The sequence below is a fragment of the Chelonia mydas genome, chromosome 11 (assembly GCF_015237465.2).
Source record: "Chelonia mydas isolate rCheMyd1 chromosome 11, rCheMyd1.pri.v2, whole genome shotgun sequence".
In the NCBI taxonomy this organism is placed as follows: Eukaryota; Metazoa; Chordata; order Testudines; family Cheloniidae; genus Chelonia; species Chelonia mydas.
In genome coordinates this window covers 17818252-17843081 of record NC_051251.2, presented here as the reverse complement: position 1 = coordinate 17843081, position 24830 = coordinate 17818252, and the positions used below count along the sequence as shown (strand labels likewise).

Below are 24830 nucleotides of genomic sequence, written 5' to 3'. Positions count from 1 at the left end.
CTGCCAGGATCAGGCTCCCTGCATGCCTCATTCCCCCACTGTTGCAGCTGCCATCAACCAGTAGTTATGTTCCTCTGATGGGAATGTTGGCAAAGACTCGGAGCAAGGAACAGAAGGCTACACCCCAAGAATACTGACCCCCTCCCCTCACCAGGCAGTGCTCCTTCCTGACCCTGACCCTTCAGTGCAGCTCCAGGGCACACAGCCCTATCCACTTGCCCTGCCAGACAGAGCCTGCGCAGGGAAAGCAGATGTGGCCAAGCTCAAGCTCTGGCTGGATAAAATTTATACTAACAAAAAAATCAATGTAAAAATTGCCATTTTCACAGAAAATGTTAACACTGTCAATTTTTGAAGGCACTAGAATTTTTCTTGGACTTAAAACAAATACATATAATAGACTGTCTCTTGCAGATTTGTGTATTGAATATGATAGGAAGAAAACGAATGTAATGGAATCCAGTGAAGATCATGAGCTGAACTGAAGTATGCATAACAAATATTAGTTAAAATTCTCAGGAAAAAGATTACAGGGCTCTGATTGGGGGAGGAAAAAAGACTACCCTATTCTCCCATCATCTTCCATACACCCAACCTCCTTCACACGACTAGGAACAAGATGAATGATCCAGCTTCCACGGTCTAAGTAAAAGAAGCCACCCTAGACAACTACTCAATCATTTAGTCTACTAATTCTTAGTTCAGAAATTCTAATGTCTAGGAGCTTGATGAATACCCAGAACCCTATAGCCAGGTGATCTTTAGTTTCATAGTACTATTGGTGTTTATGAGGATTTAAATACACGTATGAAGACAAGTTCTCTGCTCCAAAGAGCTTGAAATTTAATTTAGGGCCCTGATTCTGCAAACACTATGCAAAGACTTCAGTAGGACTTCTCAGTGTGTGAAGCTCAGCATGTGCATAAGTCTTGCCAGGATAGGGGCCTAAACTGTCAACACACAGAGACCAGCAGGGCACTTTGGAGTTCAGAAACCAGGTATACAGCATAAAACAGATTTTTGTAGTATTGTTCTGGTGGAGAGCTGTGAAAGTAATTAAAACTGAACTCGGACACAGTTAAAACACACCAACACACAATTTCCTATCTTAAGCTACTTTGAATGGTTGCCCATGTACTTTGAGGTGACTGGTGACCTTAGAGAACCCCTCTTTATGCACAGTAACATGAGCTAAACAATCACCAGGTTTAAACAGGTTGGGACTGGTAGCACGATATTTTTAGTGAGGCCTCAAAATAGGAATTCTCTCCTCCACAGTTTAACAGAACCTGAATTAGTTGATTAGCATGCTTCAAAATCTATTTTCCCCAAAACTCATCATGTCTTGAGTCTTGTTTGAGTGGGATGACAGGGACTTTAGATGGTAGACATTGTTCCACGTGTGTATTTTGTACATGTCTCTAGAATAAGTGATAGGCAAAACAAAAGTAAAAAAAATCTGGTCTCTGATTTGGCTCACGGATGTGGGGATCCAACTACTTTAGATGGGACTGAACCACAACCTAAAATAGCAAATACTGCATTGAGAACTGGACAGAAGTAGATTTGATGTAAAAGCACTTGAGAATTGTATCTGAGCAGAATTATCTTTAGATAAGGTTCTGAAAATAGCTGATGGGCCAAACAAAGCAGAGCATATGAAAAACTATGTGAATACTCTGCTGGAAATAGCCAGGAATGTGTGTTACCTATGTGTTCCAATGAAAAAAGCTCTTTATTTAAGAGCAATTTGAAATGCATCTCTTTAAGCAAAAATGGTAAGTTACATCACCCCAACTAAAATCGACACTCAGGTTATACAAGTTTTTCATGTTTCTGAAGTTATTTTCATAAAAAGAAGTTCATGATAATTGTAACACCACATACAATTTGGGTCAGAATCATCTTCAGTAATTAAGAAAATAGCAAGCCCTTTTTCTACTGAATTCATCACTCTGATAAGAGACTGCCAGTTTCTGATATTTCATGCCGGTAGGAGAAAAAAATTTAACAATTCTTAAAAACAACAACAACAAAAAAACCCCAAACCACCCCCCCACCCCCATGAAACAAGCAATGCCCCCTCCCCCCAAATTTTTTCAATGAAACACACAGTCCAGTTATAAAAGGCATAGTGGTCCCCTACTCGCTACACTGGAGTATTTGGTAAAAAGAACCCCACCAGTTTATTTAGACTAAGGGTACATCTACACCATGAGTGCTATGCAGCAGAGCTGCAGCTGCGTCATGTTTTCCCTGTAGAGTGGATACTTCTTACATCAGTGAAAGGGGTTTTTCCATTGATGTAGGTAATCCACCTACCGAAGAAACAGTAGCTAAGTTGATGGAAGAATTCTTCCGTCGGCCTAGCCATGTATACACTGGGGTTTAGGTTGACTTACCTACATTGCTAGGTGGTGTGAATTTTTCATACTCCAAGCAATGTAGCTACAATAATCTAAATTTTAAGAGTAGACCAGGGCTAAATTATTCACAGCAAAGACTCTGTCTTTCTTCTATAAAGTGCCCTACAAACATATGGTGCTATTTCTATGTTAAATAATAAATGGCATGCCTTACTCAGCATTCTAAACCATCTAATTGACATTGTAGTGTACAAAGCTACAAAGAGTACATCTACACAGCAAAAGCTGAGCAATAGTGTAGTTGCCTGAGCTAGCGCGGGTAACAACAGCAGCTAAGACAGTGCAGCACAGATAGTGCAAGCATGGCACAGTCCCCATATAGGGGAAAGGCACTGTGCTATCATGTCTGCTATTGTACCCATGCTAGCTGGATTCAAGCTAGCTAGCATAGGCTAGCCCATGAGTTTTTGCTGTGTAGATATACCCTCAAGTAGCAGTGAGATCTGTAGACCCAGACTGATTCAGTTTTTATATTGAAAAATGCATATTAATTTAAATTCCTTGCTATCAAATATCCAAGGTTAAAAAAATTCCTTTCATGCACTCTGATGCAGAGAGGTGGGAAAAACCTTTTGCACTTCCATCCAAATATTGTAATAAATAATTCTGCATTAAAACAAAGGCTGACCTGATATGTATTCACTTCAGGGTTTCATGCCTCCCTATTTACATTAATCCTTGTTTCTTTTGAAATAAAGGTTATATATCCCACAGTCTGAAATATATGTCCATTCAGATTTTTTAAATACTGTAAATTCAGTTTGAACTATCGTGTCATCTTTAACTCACTACTTTGCATACAAGTACCACTGCTTATATGGACCTTAGCTTAGACTAGTATGCGTGATTGTACAAGACGTGTTGAGGTGGTCAAGCAGAATGGGCTGTTTTGATTTGTTAAACAATACTGAGATAAGATTTAACAGCCAAAATATCATGTAAACATTAATTCTTGTTCTGCTGCAAAGTTTCATACAGATTGATTACACGTACCATAGCATGTATCTTATTAAAAACAATCTGTTGCAGAAGAGTTACAGAAGTTTAGGGGTTTTTTTTTTTCAAACATATATATACATTCGTGACATTTTCTTTCCAGTCTGTACTAATAAGAGGTCAGGTGGTAACAGAAGTTTGGGACAGTGTTGCTCCACAGTCTCAGTTCAAGGTGTGGTTCAGTAGTTCTATGAATCAGTGATGGACTTGCAATTGTGGAGCGCTGGAAAGCAGCATACTTAGCACATATAACTCATAACTCCTCTCAAAATGACAGATTTAGGATCTCCATGCAAATATTTTCCAGAATCTAGGATCTTTTTTAAAAATGGAAAACACTACATTTCTCTGTTTGTATTGTTTCTGCAATATGCAGCAATACACTACTGTGCTATGGAGTCTGCAGTCCAGACTGACACTGAAACCACCACCACCTGCATTCAGATGGATAGGCTGCTAACGTGGAGGCTGGATTATGATCATTTAAAGGCCAACCCTATCAAAAGCATTCCAAATACACCAGACACACACGCAGTAAAACTCCAGTGTGAGTGGACACATCTGGCATGACCCAACATTCCACAGAAAAGCGATGCCAGGACTCATGCTCTACGCTTCAGGTAGTGGACGAACCCATTTAAAGAGATGCATACGTGTGCACTCATGTAAATTCTCAGCATTATGAAGCTAACCGAGACAGATAGCTCTAGTACTAGTGACGCGTGTAAGTAAGGGCAAAAATTCCATCTAAAATATACACACATTAAACTTTACCAGTAATGCTAACTTTTACCTCACAGTAGATGGTCTGCTGCATATCACATAGTGTTGGTATGTTCAGATCAACCCATGAAAAGCAAATTAATAGCAGGGTATTTCAGCCTACATCCCACCTAGTTTTCACAGAGTTGGCTAGTCTCTATTCAGAAACAGCTTTAAGTCTCAGGTTACAGTTTTTTCAGCTAGTTTGTTCAGATTGATTTTCCCTTGCTTTCTCTAATTTCTTGTATGGCTTCAGACAACATGTTTCAGAGTAACAGCCGTGTTAGTCTGTTTTCGCAAAAAGAAAAGGAGTACTTGTGGCACCTTAGAGACTAACCAATTTATTTGAGCATAAGCTTTCGTAGCTCACGAAAGCTTATGCTCAAATAAATTGGTTAGTCTCTTTCTTCAGACAACATGTAATGCTTGTTTTCTTTCTATCTCCTACAGACTGAGTCATCTCCCCTGCTTATAGACACAGCATTACTGGTGAGGTGGGTTACTGACTTGCTCTGTGTGGTCATTTTAATTAAATTTAAATAATGGAACTGTTAATGAGAGAGGGACAAAAAAGGCAGTTCATTTTAGAATTATGTTCAGCAGCCGTTTCTCTTCGAATGGAGGTGACTACATAGAGATCCACTGAAAACCTAATGGAAGAGCACAGAAAAACAGACATGAAGAAACGCTAGATTCTGAGAAAAAGGTTCTACTTTATATGAACTACATATTGTCTATTGTTGGGCAGTTCGCAACGCCCCAAACCTTTCCCATACACAATATATATAGTACCAAAATGTCTGATGTTATATCTGAATAACTAACGGAAACTAGGGAATGCCTATAGGGTTACAAAAGGCATGCATATACATAAACAAGATTTTTTTTTTTAACGTATTTTTCTGCAATTGTTTTTTACTTGCTATTCGGCAACTGTTACACCAACATCTAAACCATCATGGTTCAGAAAGTGTTTGTCCATTCATGAGTTCTTTGGAATTTCTCCTATTTGTGGGAGAGAGATGGAGGGATGCAGTTATACCAGCCAGAGTGCAAAAAATTCTTAGTTTCTATTGGTTGCCTTCTGCTTGCTTCACACAGAAGAAAATGTCTATGCATCAGGCAATGATAGCAGCAACCAAGTCTCAGAAAGATGCAAAATGGAACTTTAAGTATTAATTATCAATCCCGTCTACATTTTAATGCCTCAAACACATCATCCTCTTCCCATTTATCAACATGGTAATTTACAATGGTCAAAGAGAAGCCGAGTACCTAGTGCTTCACGGACTAGAATATTTGTAGCCAACACCCATCTGATGTGAGATCTATACAACAAATACAGCCAGGTCCAAAGCTCACTGAAATCAGTGGGAAGGCTCTCATGACTTCAGTGGGCTTTGAATTAGCCCATAATGAACCTTTTAGTTTCCTTAAAATGGTTTGGTAAATTTACATCTTAAAAATTCAATTTAAAATGTTTCCCACTTTTCACATCTGAAGCAGACAATCTGATAAAATGCAAAACTCACCACAGCTAGCAAGACGACAGATGCTCTTTGGAGAAAACAGTGCATTTACTGCAAACACCAGTAAGCAAACGAAAGATATGCAGATAGCAACTTACAACTGTGTCAACCCATGCACAGTGCCTACTGTCTTAGCCTGAAGGAGTCGCCCTTCAGATCACCTCACAGAGAGAAAGCTATGCGATAATGAGTTAACTCGTTCAGTAACTTCTTTTACCCGTTATTAAAAGCACATTTCAGAATTTAAATTGCTTAACACATAAAATAAATGCACAAAGCAGTTACCTTAAGGTAAGAATTAAGAATTCTTGAAAGACATTTTTGTCCTCTTTCCTGCTCCTCCCCCCCCCCCTTTTTTTAAACAGAATGCTCTCGTCCCTCTCCTAACCCTCAACTACACCTGAAGCAGGGCACAGAATAACCACCTCCAGATGCAAGTCAACACAGTGAGAGAAGAATGATGCCAGGTTGACAGCTGAGGCAGGACAGACGGACTGAGGGAGATTAGAAGTAAAAATATTTTTTTTCTTTTCTTTTTAAGGGCGAAAGTGTAGGGGAAATTGAGGTCATGGGGAGAAGAGCAGCCTTTGGTGAGATGCCATTAAAAAAACACAACCACTTTTTGCCTTGAACAAGCAGCCTACCTTCACTTTCATTTGTCAACAGGATGCGTGGCAACCCAAAGATTTTTTGTGAAAGTCCCTGACTGGAAAGATTTCAAAATACTTAGTACAGTTTCCTACCAAGCATACCACATTATGAAGCTTAGCTACACAGAAATGGGCAGCAGCAGATGCACCTCTCTTCATGCTAGTGACCTATTTATTTGTCATCCAATTTTGTGATGCCAGGAGAGACTAAAACAGTAACAATCCCTCCTCCAGAGGTTTTTTATTTATTTTTATTTATTTATTTTTTTTTTGTAAGTACAAATCTCACTCTGATGCAAATCAGAAGTTTTGTTGTCCTAAAAAATGAACACAGCAAAGTAAATCTTGGATGCAAGGTGTTCGGATCATTACTCTTCAGTGTGCTTGTCCTGAGTAGTTCAACATAAATACCCTTCCCCATTATCCCAACTAAAAAATAGGCAACTCATTTACCAATTCAGCACCCCCAGCTCTTCTCTTCCACTTATCTTCTTAAAAGATTTCTGAAAAAACACCAGTGGGGCAGAGCTCCTACCTTCTACATTTATTCTGTACTTTATTGTATCCACCGTACCTTTAAACTGTAAGTTATTTGGAATAGGATCTACTGTACTGCCTTGTGCAAGCTAATCATACCAAGTTATAAACAAATAACTCACACTGGCTGCAACCTATGATTTCAGCATACATAATCAACTATTGAAGGGTGTCCCCACAATCAGAGTAAACTTTTCATCAGAAGAAAATGCAAAATACGCTAGAAAATTAATTATGCTCTGGGACAACACTTTGTCTCACTATCTGCTTCCTATCCACTATTCTCTATCCACTCTGGGCTCTGCTCTCTATCCACTATTCTGAAGCTCATGGAAGCTACATTCCCTTTTATGGAAAAGAGAAATCTGTTGTGCTAGCCAGTTAGGACTGCTGAATAAGTATAACAAGATGACCCAACAATGAAACAGATGCCCAGCCAGGTGACTCCAAGCCCATACTTCTTCAGAGCTTCTAATGCAGACAAGGCTTGGAAAGACAATGATCTGATAGTAAAGAGATGATGCAGAACAAGTACATATGGCCCCACTGATCCTGTTTTTAATACTTAGGGGTTTATTTATCTGTAGCAAAGTAGCAATGACAGCCATAACAGCATTCAGAACATCACCACAGGTTAGCCTGATTCATGAGTCCAAGCATCAAAAGGAAATCAGTGGTACTGCAGTGCATTCCAAGCCTGGCAGTAATAGTGTGATTTTGAAGTTAAGAGAACCAGACGAGATTAAAAGACACCGAAGATAGGGGTCAGAGCTGTGGAGAAGGATAATACAGAAATATGTAAGAACTTGAAAACCAGTGAGGGGCACATTAATGCCATTGTTCGAGATAACTTACAGCTTAGTTTTCTTTAAACCAAAGCTCCAGAGAAAAATGCTGGAAGTAAAAATGTGTGATTACTCAAGTTTCCTGCTGATTCTGTCACAAATCTACTTAAGGTGACTCAAGTTAAACACTGAAATGGCTTTATACATTTAGACAGAAGCACAGAAGAGTGACAAAAAGCAACCCAGAATGGAAAGAACCTTCTTTGACTGTTTCAGGTATGAGGAATGAAGAATCCTAAGCAAATGCCAGAAGGTTAATAACCTTTCATCTTGTCACTGTCTCAAAATGCCTTTATTTGGGAAACTAGAAAAACACGCTGAAATTAGTGTTCATTCACAAACATTACATTCTCTTCCCAGTCCTGACAAGAGCTACTCAGATGAGATGATAGAAGATGGTGGGTCTGAAAGCTGATTTTCTTCACCATGGAATTCAAACCTCTCACATCCAGTAAAACTTCAAGGCCTGAGGTAGCAGTTTTTCAATGAAAAAGCAGAAGTGCTTTATGATATCTGATTTTTTTTAAAAAGCAAATCAAGAAATAGCTGATTCTTTGCCAGCAAGTCTACTCTGAAGAAAAGCTTGAGAGAGTCAATCAACATACAATTGGGAGGAAAGGTCTTCTCATAGTTCGTAAAGCAACATAGAAAACTCTACAAGAGTCATTTAGAAACGTGCTTGCTCATTTGCAAGCTATTTTATCCATTTTTAGTAAATTCAAAAGTGGGAGCAATGGATGAGGAACCTCATCAAGTTTCCAACATGGATGCTGATTACCACCCTTCCCCCTCACTTCCACACTGACAAAGGTTAGTTTCCATATGAGTTATACAGTATAATTTATTTCATATAATTCAGAAAGTACAGTTTTATGGAAGGCATACAGGTCTCATGATTTACAGCCCAATCCTAAAAGGTGAAGAGAATCTACAATTCCTAGAAAAGCGGTAACGATGAAGTTGACACTTAGCCTTCCTCTAGGCTTAAAATTACCTAGATGTAACACTCAGGGGTGCAAAAAATTCACATCCAAGGTGCCTTAGTTAAGCTGACCTGATCTAACCTCCAGTGTAGACGCAGCTTTCATTGACGTAGGAAGCACTATGGGTGCTACAGCAGCTTAACTACAGTTGTGCTCCTGTAGTACGCATACTGTAGACATGCCCTTAGTTAGCAATTCTGTTAGTTGGGGGAAAAAATCCACGCTCCCAAAGAGGGAATGGCTGTCCAGCGCTAGCTGTAATAAAGAGGAATGATCAAACTTATACATTTTATTTGTACATCTGTAATAACTAAATACTATAACTTATTATTTAACGTATTTTGTTACCCAAACTAAGCTAGTTACTCTACATATGCACAGAGAAAGTGGAATTCACAGAGGAAGACAACGCACCACATGGAAGTTCTAAGACAGAGGTTGGCAAACTTTTTGGCCAGACGGCCACATCTGGGTATGGAAATTGAGGAGTTCAGGGTGCAGGACAGGGCTCTGGGCTGGAGCAGGGGTGGGATGAGTGCTCCGGCTGGGGGTGCAAGCTCTGGGGTGGGGATGAGGGGTTGGGGGTGCAAGAGGGTGCTCCAGGTTGAAACTGAGAGGCTTGGAGGGTGGGAGAGTGATCAGGGCTGGGGTAGGGGGTTGGGGCCTGGGAGGGGGGCAGGCTCCAGGCAGCGCTTACCTCAAGCAGCTCCCGGAAGCAGCGTCATGTCCCCCCCGCTCTGGCTCATATGCGGAAGTGTGGCCAGGCTGCTCTGCACGTTGCCCTGTCTGCGGGCGCTGCCCCTGCAGCTCCCATTGGCTGCAGTTCCTGGCCAACAGGAGCTGTGGGGGCCAGGATTGGGCCGTGGGCAGCGTGCGGAGCCCCCTGGCTGCCCCTACGCATAGGAGCTAGAGGGGGGGACATGGTGCTGTTTCTGGGAGTCAGGCAGAGCCACGGCATGCACAGAGCGGGGCCAACTCCCGACCCTGCTGCCCAGCTGGAGTGGGCCAAGCCCCAGAACCTGCTCCCAGCAGAAGCTTGAGGGCTGGATCAAAACATCTGAAGGGCCAATGCAGCCCCTGGGCCATAGTTTAACCACCCCTGGTCTAATGTCACTAGAGTGTTCTATGCCTCAACCAGCCTGCTCTCATCTGTGCTTTACTCTCACTCCTATACAAAGAAAGACCCTCACTACATCTGGGCTAGACAAGGTGGAACTATATGCTAGGTGTCAACATACTGAAAGCACTTCAGCACGTCTCACTAACTCTCCTAACAGGCTCCCACATACACAGGATAAAGCACAAATCACCCTAGCACACACCACCCAAATGAGACCTCTTGGTAAAAGAGTAGTTACCACTTTCTACATCCTATCCAAGAGGAAAGGAAGAAGCCACCCAAGGGCAGCTCTGTTCAACCCCCCAGGGACCACAGGCACGTTAACAGCACCTCCCATTCCACGTTATCCCAGACCTCACATCTGCGTGGACAACTGGTCTTTATTCCTTGCCAGAACGTCACTGACCAACACAAATAGTGCAATCCTTGACTTTACCCAGGCCAGAATCCAGACAGACTAAGGTCAGAAAAGACAGAGGTATTATTTTAGGTTCACGTGAAGCATGATCTGTTTTGCAAGGAAGGACACAAACTTGCTGAAGCTGAGCACTATAATTCTGCATAACATTTTTATATTTTTACGTTTGTGTTACTCGGGCAACCTGTGTATACACCTCCCTGGAACAGTCATACTGCATTCTCTTTGTTGAAAATATTTTTTTTAAAAAGATATAGTTAAAATTAAAGATAGCTGTGCCGGCACAACTAAAGAGACATACATGATGCAAACAGGTTTCAGAGTAGCAGCCGTGTTAGTCTATATTCGCAAAAAGAAAAGGAGTACTAGTGGCACCTTAGAGACTAACCAATTTATTTGAGCATAAGCTTTCGTGAGCTACAGCTCTCTCCCCATCCCCATCAATGAAACACCACTTCACAAATAAGCACAATTCAAAGAAAAATTAAAAGTAACCAGCTTTTGAAAAAAAAAATTTTCCATAAAACCCTGTAATTAGTCCAGTTTTAAAGCTCAAAAGCCAATGCGGTGGAACTCAGACAAGCAACTGAGTCTTCCCCAACTGACAGGTTTCAGAGCAGCAGCCGTGTTAGTCTGTATCTGCAAAAAGAAAAGCAGTACTTGTGGCACCTTAGAGACTAACAAATTTATTTGAGCATAAGCTTTCGTGATTGGTTGGGGATTGATCCTGCTTTGAGCAGGGGGCTGGACTAGATGACCTCTTGAGGTCGCTTCCAACCCTGATATTCTATGATTCTAAGTACTCCTTTTCTTTTTTCCCCAACTGAAATATTTAAACTAAAATAAAGCCAAATTTTAAAAATCATGGGAAATGAACAATCCATATTTTAAATCAACTGTATATTACTGAGTCACAGAAAGAACAAAGCCTTTTTTTAAAAAACTTCTCAGCTTAAACAAAGTCTTTTGTAGTGTTTTTTTTTTTCTTGTTATGTGGGAAAGTTTTGACCCTGGGTCAGCATAAAAAATTTCTTCCTACAGATTTGTTCTTGGCAAGCATTTTGAATATAGTATATTTTATGAGACTAGACAAACAACGGTAAATATAAGCACTACCTGAGAACGCACAGAATTGAATGGAATTAGAATTTCGATAATTAAAGAAGAGTCATCTGTTTGCAAGCAACTGTGCTATAGCTTATTCCAGTCCTCACTTATTTCCGCATAGTTCTTTTCTCACATTGTTTGAAGAGCTGACAATTAAAATTTGCCTCTGATTTAAATTTCAAAGTTAGTCACAACTGTGTATGTCAGTTGCCTCTTTTAACACATATTTCCTTTACTGTATGTAAATTTTCATATTTATATGATATTATTAATATATCAATGTATAAGACCAAAGGATTAGCAAGTCATTTTGTCACCTACAAAAAGAGAAAAGAAATATTAGAAACCATCTCACATCGTGCAATAATATTTGTCTTATACAATCTTTGTAATGCCAGCTTGCAAAACTATAGGTAGGTAAGCATTTGCCAGGTGCTTATCCACCTCAGCTGATATGAATATTTTGTAGAATAATTTTGCTGGTTCAGCAATTGTGTTATTCTGACACTGCTCATCACTTTTCACTCTCAACTGTCAGATTCTCATAAATCAGTTATATCACTCCTATGACTTAAGAGATTTATTTTTGAAGGGCTTGCTGAAGTGAGATACATGCCGTTATATAGGATAATATAAAAATATCAGGAAATCTGTGACTACAGCTGTCACCATGCAACACATACCATGGCCACTCAGAACTCCATAGCAACAATAGGGACAGAACCCACACCCTTCTGCTACAAAAGCATAGGCCCAACTACCTGCATTAAAGGAAAATCTCACGTAGCTTTTAGTAATTATAGGGCCTGTCATCCACAGCTGATCAGTTCTGATTCCATCCAGCAGAAACCAGTGGTAAACACAGATTATTGGATTAGTTGCTCTCTAGTATCTTTTAGCAGATGTATTTTTTTAGGGCTGTCAAGCAACTAAAAAAATTAATCTCAATTAATCACACTGTTAAACAATAACAGAATACCATTTATTTAAATATTTTTGGATGTTTTCTACATTTTCAAATATATTGATTTCAATTACAACACAGAATACAAAGTGTATAGTGCTCACCTTAATTTATTTTTGATTAGAAGTATTTGCACTGTAAAAAACCCAAAAGAAATAGTATTTTCAATTCACCTAATACAAGTACTACAGTGCAATCTCTATCATGAAAGTTGAACTTACAAATGTAGGATTATGTACAAAAAATAACTACATTCAAAAATAAAACAATGTAAAACTTTAGAGCCTACAAGTCCACTCAGTCCTACTTCAGTCAATTGCTCAGACAAACAAGTGTGGTTACAATTTGCAGGAGATAATGCTGCCTGCTTCGTTTACAATGTCACCTGAAAGTGAGAACAGGTGATCACATGTCACTGTTGTAGCTGGCGTCGCAAGATATTTACGTGTCAGACACGCTAAAAATTCATATGTCCCTTCATGCTTCAACCACCATTCCATAGGACATGCATCCATGCTGATGACAGTTTCTGCTCGATAACACTCTAAAGCAGAGCGGACCAAAGCATGTTCATTTTCATCAACTAAGTCAGATGCTACCGGCAGAAGGTTGATTTTCTTTTTTGGTGGTTCGGGTTCTGTAGTTTCCACATCGGAGTGTTGCTCCTTTAAGACTTCTGAAAGCATGCTCCACACCCCATCCTTCTCAGATTTTGGACAGCACTTCAGATTCTTAAACCTTGGGTCGAGTGCTGTAGCTATTTTTAGAAATCTCACATTGGTACCTTCTTTGCGTTTTGTCAAATCTGCATTTATATGTTACACTTTCATGGTAAAGAGATTGCACTCCAGTACTTGTATGAGGTGAAATGAAAAATACTATTTTTTACCATTTTTACAGTGCAAATATTTGTAATCAAAAATAATAATATAAAGTGAGCACTGTACACTTTGTATTCTGTGTTGTAATAGAAATCAATATATTTGAAAATGTAGAAAAACATCCAAAATATTTAATAAATTTCAGTTGGTATTCTATTGTTTAAAGTGTCATTAATCACGATTAATTTTTTAGTTAATCGCGTGAGTTGACTGCAATTAATCGACAGCCCTAATTTTTTTCAAAGCACTTATTTAATTCTCTACACCCCTATGAGATTGTAAAGTCTTACTGAGAATTGTAACTAAGGCAAAGAGGTTAAATAACTTGTCCAAGTCCACATAGTATGTTAGAGGCAAAGCCGGGAATAATGCTAAGCTCTAGACCACAATTTACCATGTTATCCATATCCTATCATCCAATTGTTAGCTAAGCTGGTAGGGGATTGGCAGTTCTCTGGATACATGCAGGACTTAATATCTATCTAGATTTCATAGGGAGAATCAATACATACTGTACTCAATGGACACTCATGGAACATCTTTACTTGCAAATTCAGTAGAGCAGCACCACTTCAGCTATGGCCCATGCTCACCTAAATGAAAAATATGAGTTTACATTGCCTACACTAAGCATTAAGCACTGTAAATCTGTGCAGAAGCACTGGACTGCTCTCACAAGCTTAGGTAACAGCGGCAAAAGCAACAAACCAACAGAGCAAGAAAAAAGGTTGTCAGATTGGTAAAACACATTCTAACCCCTTGGCATGCAACAGAATAAATGAATTCGGCATAACATGTGGCTACCAAAGTTCAGAGCTCGACTAAGCTCTCTTTTGATTGCCCTTTTGATACCATTCGTGACAAACAATGCTCCTCCCCTTACACCTACACTGGCTCTTTCCTTGTATCATTAGATAAGTGGAAAACAGGGGGGTTTTTTGCCCTGAGAAAACCATTTCCTCTTTTTGGTCTTGATAAAGACCACAGTAATGGATTAGATGAAAACGTATTTCATTCACATCTAGTCCTTTTTATGATCTGTATTTTGGAGGCAGACCATGCTGCAATGCCCGAGGCTTCCCCACTGGAACGTATTTGGCTGTTGCTTTAATTGCTATTGATATTGTAATTCAAGATTTGTTTCCTCAAGAGGAACTTTATTGCACAAGGCTGAAAGACAAACCTCTGTCCATCCTACATCATCATTCCAAAAGTAAATATTAATATTTTGGTAAACATCAATATTTATATAATAACTAAGGCTGCAAGTATGTCACAGATTCTATGACTTTCAGTAACCTCAGTGACTTCTGCAGCGGCTGGTGCTGACTCAGAGGCTGCCCAAGCCAGGAAGCCCCTGAGCCAGCAGCAGCAGTTTGGGTGTGGGGGAAGAGGCTCAGGGCTAGGGAATTTTACATAGGAATTTTATCCTATCAAACATGTTTCCTCTTAATCAGACACCATATTACTTTTGAGTCGTCTCCAACTGTAACTCAGGGGGTCTCCAACTCTCATTGCCTGGACCACATCTTCACAATGAGCATCGTAGACCACCTCCCCTCCAGTCTACAAGCACAGTACTGCAACAAATGCAATTGTTTACATGGAAATATCAGCAGAGTGTTTTAATACACTTTGAATGTACTATTTTGCCCTTTTGTCTCCTTCACTCCTCATCTTTCTCCCATCTCTTCAGGTCCCATCCCTCTCTCTGTTTCCCTGACACTGAGTCAGGTCACCCTCTCATCCCCCCCCTGCATATGCTTTCCTGCTGCTTGGTTACCATCTTTCCTGGACATGCTGCTCACTGCCTCATTCCCTTCTCCACTGAACTTTCCTCTCTTAATACTGGCTGGCCACGCTAGTGCAATTCATACCTCTTGTGAGTATCTCCTAGTTTTTCCTCTTTCTCCTCCTCAGAGTTAGCTAATACTAGGCTCACTCCTCCTCCTCCTCTCCAGCTGCTTTTGCAGGGCCTCCTGGCTCCTTCCAATACAGGGCATATGAAACTGCTGGAAACAAGGAGGATCAGCACCCACAAACCAGCAGCATTCCACAGACCACAATTTGAGAATGACTACGATAAAACAATGCTGTTCCTGCACCAACTCTTACCTATTTCCTGATCCTTCCCACAAAGACTTTTCTTCCCATCAAAGCACCAGGGGCGGAGGGAGGGGGGCGGAGAGGGGAGTACTTGAGGGACCTATCCTGCATTGTCAGGAAGACTGACTGACTGACCTAACAGGTTTCTTCTCTAATTTCTATGATTTTATCAATTCCTTCAAAAACTATGACTTTTCTTAAATTGTTTGAGTTGTATACTGGTCTTCTCCACCTCAGATGTAAGGAAGTTTAATTTCATTCCTATTTACATTAGGCTAGGAGAGCAGTTCCTTAGAAAATTAATTACATAGCTTTACATATAACACACATGCAGAGGAAATTAAATATAGATATACATGGTGCTGAGTCCTACCTAGCACTCTCTTCATGTTTAGGGCAAACCTCTCCGTCTCAGTTAAGGAGATCCTTCACAAAACAAAACACAAAAAAAAGGAGAGAGTTTATATATGTGTGTGTTTGCATTTAAGGCTATGGATGAATAACATCTCCAAGAAAAGCTGGAGGGTGGGGAGCCAAGATTCTGACCCACATTTTTAATATATGTAAGAACTTATAGTGCTTCGCTAGCTCAATACATAATACAAACACAGTATGGCAATAAATATACAAGAAAGTTGCAGAGAAAAGACTAGCAAGAAAAAAAAGGAAAAATTAGCTCTGATGAGCTGAAAATGACTGGAAGATGGATAAATGTGTCAAGCTGAAAAAGAAATTAAAAGATCTGGCAGAAAAAAGAGAAGCACACGCCCTGAGGTCTGAGATAATAACCCAATTCAGTGGAAATCAAAAAGGAAGCAAAGACGACATTTATTAAGCAGATGAAAAAATGTTTTTAACAAATGTGTCAGACAACACACATTTAGACAACGGCAGGGTAAATTAAATCGTTGAATGCACAGAGCTATCCTGACCCAAAGGAAACAGATCAAAGAGGGCATCATATAATAAATGGATAAGAGAAGCTTGCTAACTCACACGTCTCAAATTGTAATTGTAAACAGGGAATCATCATCAAATGGGTGACTTTATAGTGGAGACCCGCAGGGACTGGTTCTTGGTCCTACGCTAGTTAACATTTTTATTGACTTGGAAGAAAACATAATATCACTGAAAGTTTACAGATGACCCAAAAACTGGGGAAGTGGTAAATAATGAAGAGGATAGGTCACTGATACAGAGTGATTTGGATTGCTTGGTAAGCTGGACACAAGCAAACAAAACGCATTATAATATAGCAAAATGTATGCCTCTAGGAACAAAAAATGTAGTTCATACTTACAGGATGGAGGACTCTATCCTGGGAAGCAGAGACTATGAAAAAGATCTGGGAGTTGTGGTGGATAATCAACTGAACATGAGCTCCCAGAGCGATGCTGTGGCCAGAAGTGCTAACGCGATCCTTGGATGCGTAAACAAGGGAATCTCACGTAGGAGTAGAGAGGTTATTTTACTTTTGTATTTGGCACTGGTACGACTGCTGTTGGAATACAGTGTCCAGTTCTGGTATCCACAATTCAAGAAGGATGTTGGTAAATTGAATAGGGTTCAGAGAAGAACCACAAAAATGGTTATAGGATTAGAAAACCTGTCTTACAGTGACAGACTCAAAAGAGCTCAATCTATTTATCTTAACAAAGAGAAGATTAAGGGGTGACTTGATTACAATCTATAAGTATCTACAGGGGGAGCAAATATTTAATAATGGGCTCTTCAATCTGGCAGAGAAAGGTATAGCACCATCCAATGGCTGGACGCTGAAGCTACACAAATGTAGACTGGAAATAAAGCATAATTTAACAGTAAGGGAAATTAACCATGGAACAATTTACCATGGAGTCATGGGAGTCTCCATTAGTGACAATTTTTAAATCAAGACTGGATGTTTTTCTAAAAGATGTGCTCTAGGAATTATTTTGGGGAAGTTCTATGGCCTGTGTGATACAGGAAATAAAATTAGATGATCATAATGGTCCCTTTTGGCCTTGGAATCTATGAATACGACATTAACAATCCTTGATACTCCTAAGGTTGAAACAGGAGCTAAAAGAAGGGCAACTGGTGATGACTAACAGATCAGGTTCCAAAAGTACAATACACAAGACTGTAAATACAGACAGCTAGCTTTCTGCTAGGCAGAAAACAATTTATTGGCACCCCTATATAAACACTTTTAAGCTGAATATGACCTTGTCTCATCTCAAGATATTAGAAAAAGGTAGTGAAAAGGACTATTTTTTAAATCTCTATTGCCTTTGGAAGCAAAACCAACCAACAAAAACTCATTGTTAATGAGAAATGTTAGGAACATAATTTGTTTGATACTAGAGTCAATCCTGTAAAGGTCTTTCTTAAAAAGCTAGTATGTCATTTACACATGAAACACAAATAAAGCTTGCATATTTCGGCCAGATCCTCAGCCGGCCTAAATCTATGTAGCTCTCAACCTCAATGGAGCTGATGATGATTTACACTAGCTAAAATCTATGGGTTAGATCCTCATTTACACACACTGAGTATGTGTCATTCACTCTCACACACAGTGTATTGTGCAAACATTTATCTAGTCCTTAACTGAAGACCTTCTTTAAAGAAACAAAGCATGATATTTCCACTAACAAAGTTGTTACTGGCGCACGTTGTGTGCCTGCACATGTAGAGAGAGGGTTTAAGGGAGAAATAGGAGGCACAAGTAGAGAGGACAACATAATATGTCATATACACACAAGATTATATTATAAAAATGTTTGCTATAAGATGAATGTCAAATGTCTTTCAGCAATCTTGCTTTAAGGGATAAGTCACACGTCGATGGCACAAGATGATATCTCACAATAAGGAAACAGTTTCCTGGCAAACATAAAAAATAAGTAAAATTTACTGTAAATAATGGTTTACTGGATGCCTATATGCCAGTATTACTAACCATCAGATCAACTAATGCTAAAATGTAAAAACATCAGGACTTGGAAAAAGATGAGAATCGTTTCTGTCAATTATTAGGGTATGTCTACACAGCTGACATTAAAGTGCTGCCGTGGCAGCGCTTTAACACCGTCTGGGTAGTCGCAGCGCCAGGAGAGAACTCTCCCAGTGCTGTAATCAAACCACCTCTGCCAGGGGAAGAGCTCCCAGCGCTGTAGCACCGTCTTCACTGCCACTTTACAGCGCTGAAACTTGTATCACTCAGGGGGGGTATTTTTTTCCCCACTTTTAAACTTAAAATATTGGCTTCTGCAGCTAACTCAGTCGTCTTCACCTTCATTTCCCTGTTTCTTCATAATCTGAAAAGAAAAACAAGCTTTCCTGCCTTTTCAGGTCTCAAACGATTTCTCAATTTGAAATGAATTAGTCCAAAGGAAAAAAATATTCTTTCTACACCAGCAGAAGAAGCTACTGCTGTTAAAGTGAGATTATCACGTCAACAGCTTCTGAATCCAAGTGCTTAAGTGACTTCCACCAGTTCACCAGTATTACTTTCTTTAAAACATCATCAGCAAACATATATTTCTTGAATGGTTCTTATTCCCAAACTGGGTCTCTTTTACGGCCTGCTGCCATTATAGGTTTTCCCTTCTCGTGAGAGAATGGTATGGTAGATCTCAAATCAATAAAGGCTACACTCAGAAAGACCTCAAGATTACTGCCTGTCCCTCCCTTCTCACATTTACGTCCAGACTTCTTCTCCTTGTCCAGTTCTATTCCGCCTCCAACAATCTTCTATTCACTGAACTTTCTGAAACTGCACTTTTAGAGAGAGGTAAGGGATTGACTCTGTATACACAAATTTGTAGAGGGACAACAGGGTTGATTGAGGTCTGTTATTTCTCACAAGCATGTTATCTCTAGAGACGCAAATCCACAGTTTGAGAACTGCAAAACTAAGCATCTCTGATGGTATCTTCTAGACTGAGCACACCGAGTCCCATTGGGTAGATAGAAAGATGAACCTAAATAATCTATACAGAAGCCCCTGGAACCCCATAAAATTGGTCCCTAATCCATGAACTATTGAAACTCATTTACAAAACTTTTCTTAAACATTACATTAATATATTGTCTCATACTATAGAATTAGAATTTATAATCCCTATTCCATGATGAGATATCTTTGAGCTATAATGTATCTTAATTAAAACAATCTTTAGATAGGTTTTTCCCTCAAAAAGCACTTCATAAAAAAAAATCCGATTTAAATAAAAAAAAACTGGATTTTTTTTTTTAAATCACTGAGTTTTATCCACCCTGTGCAGAACTGAGAATGATCAAAAGATGTAACAAATAGTTTAAAATATTCTAGGACATCAGCTATCTTCAAAAGCACGTTTATACAGAGGAAGTCACCAAGGGCTGGATCTTAAATAATGATGCACATCTACAACTCAAACTGCAACTGATGGGAGGTGCAGGTGCTAAAAACTTTTGAATACCAGACCCTTATCTGCATCCATTTCCCTAACTGTAAAATGTTTACATTTCCCTCTCACCTGGGTTTTGTGAGGTACATCTTATTAATGTAAAGTACATTTATATCTGGTGTGTGAAAAATGCTATTTATGTACAACTGTTATATTGAATACTGCTTGATATTTTTAACTTACCTTTTTACTATCACCATCCTGGAAGTTTAGATGTGAAATCTGCTCACCTATTTTCACACTTAGCCTCTCTCCATATGGGTAGTATTCCAAGACTGATGGGGCATTTGTTTTTTAAAACTATATTTTCAACTCCAGTGTGGCCCTCTAATGGTTCCTAATTATTATTATTTTTTAAGTGAAGGACTGCAGAACAACAATCTAACATGGCCTGCAGGAGTTCCGGAGCAGCTCAAAAATTAGTATTAGAAAACCGAAATGACACTGCAGGTTGTTGCGTGAACAAACATCAGGGATAATAAAAAAAGGCAGATCAACCAAACATTTTTTGGTTGTATCAACCATACAATCTCACCAAAAGGTGTTAATGCAGAACAGTGATGATCAGCTTTAGGTAATTCATTCTCAGAGCACAAGCATGAGCAGGAATAGGTTGTTTTTCCTCTCAGAAAACCTGGTAAAATATACTGCTATTTTCACCTGACAGCAATGACAGGGAATTAATTTGTTTAATGTAATGTTGCATAACTCTGAAAGTAACAAAAATCAGCCACAGAATCTAATGCAGCTTAAGTGAATTTATTTTTAAAATAAAAGCCTGCTGTATACTGTAAGATTTTCTATTTTTCCACCACTACAATTTCTATTTAGAGCAGAGGTGGGCAAACTACGGCCGACATCCAGCCTGCGGTACTGTCCTGCCTGGCCCCTGAGCTCCTGGCCAGGGAGGCTAGCCCCTGGCCCCTTCCCTGTTGTCTCCCCTCCCCCGCAGCATCAGCGCACCACGCCGCCAGCGCTCTGGCCCACTGCTTCGTGGCTGGCTCCGGCATGGTAAGGGGTCGGGGAGCGGGTGGTCCCGGGAGTCAGTCAGGGGACGGGGGCGGTTGGATGGGGCAGAGGTTCGGGGGAGGGGGGGGCAGTCAGGGGACATGGAGAAGGGGAGGTTAGATAGGGGGTGGGGTCCCAGGAGGGGGCGGTCGGGGGGGGGGGGGAGGGCCAGGCTGTTTGGGGAGACACAGCCTTCCCTACCCGGCCCTCCATATAGTTTTGCAACCCCGATGTGGCCCTCGGGCCAAAAAGTTTGCCCACCCCTGATTTAGAGAGTAGTTTTCCATCCACCTCCATGGAATTCCCACAGGGTGAAGGGATTCCAGAACAGCAGGTTTGGGAGGATGAAGACAGAAGTTACATGAGCCCTGGGGCAGAATCTTTGCCTCTTATGCCACTTTTCAAGCACAGCCAGAAAAAAAATGCGAGATGCAACTAAGCACAAAAGGTGGAGATCTTTCTAGATAAAAGACAGAAAACAATGCCACCAAGACTTTAATACTGAGCATGCAATTCAACAATCAGTTTTTAACTGGAGAAGAGGTAATTTAAAAGGGAAAAAACTTGCAGAAAGACAGACATTTACTGGTTACAGATCTAGATGAAGGCAGCTAGATCACCTTCATATTTGAACTGGGTTTCAGATAAGAAAGATGAAGCAAGAATCTGACTGTCCCAACTATACTGTGAAGCACTCTCCTTTTATAAGGCCACATTTTAGCTGGAAAGAATAGAATGTAACATTTAACGCACATATGGGGAGAGGGATAAAAAGGGGAAGCAGAACAAAATACCGAACAGCATCTTCTATCTTAGTCCAAACTAGACAGCAAATGAGTGGAGGATAAGGCATTGTTAATCTAAGCATACTGTAAAGTTAAAGGTTTCAGAGTAGCAACCGTGTTAGTCTGTATTTGCAAAAAGAAAAGGAATACTTGTGGCACCTTAGAGACTAACAAATTTATTTGAGCATACATAAGCTTTCGTGAGCTACAGCTCACTTCATCCACTGAATGCATCCGATGAAGTTGGATGAAGCTCACAAAAGCTTATGCTCAAATAAATTTGTTAGTCTTTAAGGTGCCACAAATACTCCTTTTCTTTTTGTAAAGTTAAAGGCCAACTGATAGATTTGCAGGTCATGACTGAAGATGTGAGCCCTTCAACTCACAAACTAAACATGGTCAACCTTTGGATGGGAGACACAGAAAAGAAACTTCCATCAGCCAATCATGGCCAGCAGCTGCCTGTCAGACTGGGAAGGATACAGAATACTGCAATATAAAAAGGCTGCAGTAGGCTCTAGGGATTCACATTGAAACTTCAATAAAATACTTGTGGCACAGCCATGACTAGCCTGGGTCAGCTGACCTGGGCTCGCAGGACTTGGGCAGTGGGGCTAAAAATTGCAGGGTAGATGTTCGGGCTCAGGCCCTGGGCTTTGAAACGAAACGGGGGGGGGAGGGTCTCAGAGCCCAGACTGAGTTCAAACATCTACAATGCAATTTTTAGCCCTGCAGCCTATGCCCCATGAGTCTGAGTCAGCTGATTAAGTTCTGAGATTTGGTGCCACAGGTTTTTTACTGATGTGTAGACGTGCCCTAGGATTGTCTCAGATGTCAACTGAGCATGCTCAAAAGTGAATCTGAGTAACTTATAACTAGATTTAAATGTTTCCCCCCTAAACCTGGAAGAGGACTTACCTCTCAATAAGGAGTATTTATAAGGAAGGTTGAGGGAATTTTGTTCATTTGCTTTGGATTTATTCTTGAGCAGCGTAAGTATTTTTCAACTCTACAATAACTCAAACAGCTGAACAGAATTCTCCTACGAAAAACACCTCTGGTCTAAAGCCAAGCATCATGCCCAAAGCATTTTGTGCTATATTAGGACAGCATAAGCTTGGGGCTTATAATGGAAGCCATGACATAGCTAACTGCTGGTAACTACTGCTATGACAGATACTAAGGTCCAGATTTTTAAAAGTATTTAAGATGCAGATAGGCGCATAGTGGGATTTTCAAAAGCACCTAATTCCTATTGAAGTCAGTGGTAGACACACATCTAAGCACTTTTGAAACTCACTAGGCACCTATCCGCACATAAACACCTTTAAAAATCTGGCCCTAAAGGCCTGTTATACAGAAATGCAGAACTGTGGGCAGTTAGCACCTCTGAAAATAAGCTCCTAAGATTTTGATCCTTCCAACACTTATTCATGTGAATAGTCCTAACCCTCATGCAATATAAAAGAGAGAGATAAGATACTTAGCACTTGTAATAATAAAAAGAGCTATGCATTTCCTTCAGGGTAAGCACTATAGTATAGTATAAAGTTAAACTACATACTAGAAGCTTAGCGTAAGAACTACACATTCAAAACTTTCTGAAACATTCCCGTCACTTGTATGTCTCCATGCTTGGTCTCAGCTCAAAGCTGAATTTTAGAAAAAAGGAAGTCTAAAGATGTGCTTGATTGACATCTGTTCAACTACTTCTCCGTTAAAAAAACAAAACAAAACCACTCTGTTGCTGACAAATTAAGTGCTCACATTTAAGACAGTTTAATGTTACAGTTACAGTTGTAATCACTCAAAGGCCAGGAAATGCAGACATTAAGGTTCTTAATGCAACCATAATTTGTCCATATTGTACATAGGGGAAAAGCCTGGCTCCAGTGAAGTCAGAGTTTTGCTACTGACTTCAGTGGAACCTGGATTTACGCATGGAATATTTAAGTTGCAAGTCATATTGTTAAATAGAATCTTAATATGCACTGGGCCCATACCTACCCTCAGGCATACATGCACAAGCACAGGTTAGCATTACAAATAAACTCAAAGAAGAATTTATGGGGGTGGAGTAGGGTGCGGAAAGGACCCTATATGTGCAATGCAGGCAGGATCAAGTCATTATGTACATAAAGGTATGTCTACACCGCACATCTCTTGCAGTGGCATATAGAGTACATACACTGCGTGCCCCCCAAGCACTTGTACAAACAGTAGGGTAGATGATGAGGCACTGCTTAGGCAAGTAAAGACATGCCAGTACTTTAGGCTATGTACAGGTCTCTACACATCCAAGCCTCTCCCTGTTTTTTCAGGGTAGTATTCTGCTGCCTACCTGCTGCTGGAGCCTTTCACTGTCATGTGTAGGTACACACCACAGGGTGGCCACTGTGGCATTTAGCTACACATGTAGTGCCTGTACCTACACAGCGCTGCCAGTGTAGACATGGGTTAAGTTTTAAATGAGTAACCCTATGTTTATGTATTTATACTGGGATATATATTGATAGATGCTATACACTGCATCTCACACACACACACACGTAGAGGTGGTCAAACATGGGAAAAAGCATTCACAAATATATTTGTGAAATCTGACCCATTATTACATTTGTTCGTATATTTGTGCTTCTTTTGGTTCATTTTTACAGAACATTCAGAGTCCAGCTTTTTTGTTGAATGTTTGTTATGACCTGCTATTCTTAGATAAATCCATATTTGTATGCAAACAAGAGTACATGAGAAAGAATATTAGCTATTCACTCTTCTGATATATTTCAGAGTAGCAGCCATGTTAGTCTGTATCCACAAAAAGAAAAGGAGTACTTGTGACACCTTAGAGACTAACAAATTTATTTGAGCATAAGCTTTCGTGAGCTACAGCTCACTTCATTGGATGCATTCATTCATTCCGATGAAGTGAGCTGTAGCTCACGAAAGCTTATGCTCCAATAAATGTATTAGTCTCTAAGGTGCCACAAGTACTCCGTTTCTTTCTTCTGATATAGTTTGTCTTCCAGTCAGGGAACAGAACTATATCATGTGATCAATCACAGTGAATAACCATAATACCTTATTTGTGGATAACCCATAAACTATTTTTTTCTGGTAAATGATTATAGTTAATATGAATAAACCAGATTCAGGAAAATTGTGATCAGTTCACAAACCATCTGAGAATAGGAAAAAGGGTTAATTACACTGAATAAATTGCCTCCTAACTTGCCTCTTCTACACAGCATTGTCCCCAAAAAATAGATAGCAAGAAAGA

At 39.9% G+C, this 24830-nt stretch overlaps 1 protein-coding gene across 7 annotated transcripts in view; it reads right to left on the bottom strand.

The window, feature by feature from the left end:
- The window catches only part of MGAT5 (alpha-1,6-mannosylglycoprotein 6-beta-N-acetylglucosaminyltransferase), a 222901-nt gene that overhangs the window by 145882 nt on the left and 52189 nt on the right, over nt 1–24830 (bottom strand). Inside the window, exon 2 of one of the 7 annotated variants that reach the window (XM_043525073.1) lies at nt 15698–15750. The exons of 5 other annotated variants lie outside the window; for them this stretch is intronic. The gene's annotated coding sequence lies outside the window, so the exon portion shown is untranslated. Of the gene's footprint in view, nt 1–595; nt 608–15697; nt 15751–24830 lie in introns of those variants that run through there. One more of the 7 variants, XM_043525075.1, reaches the window with a different exon arrangement.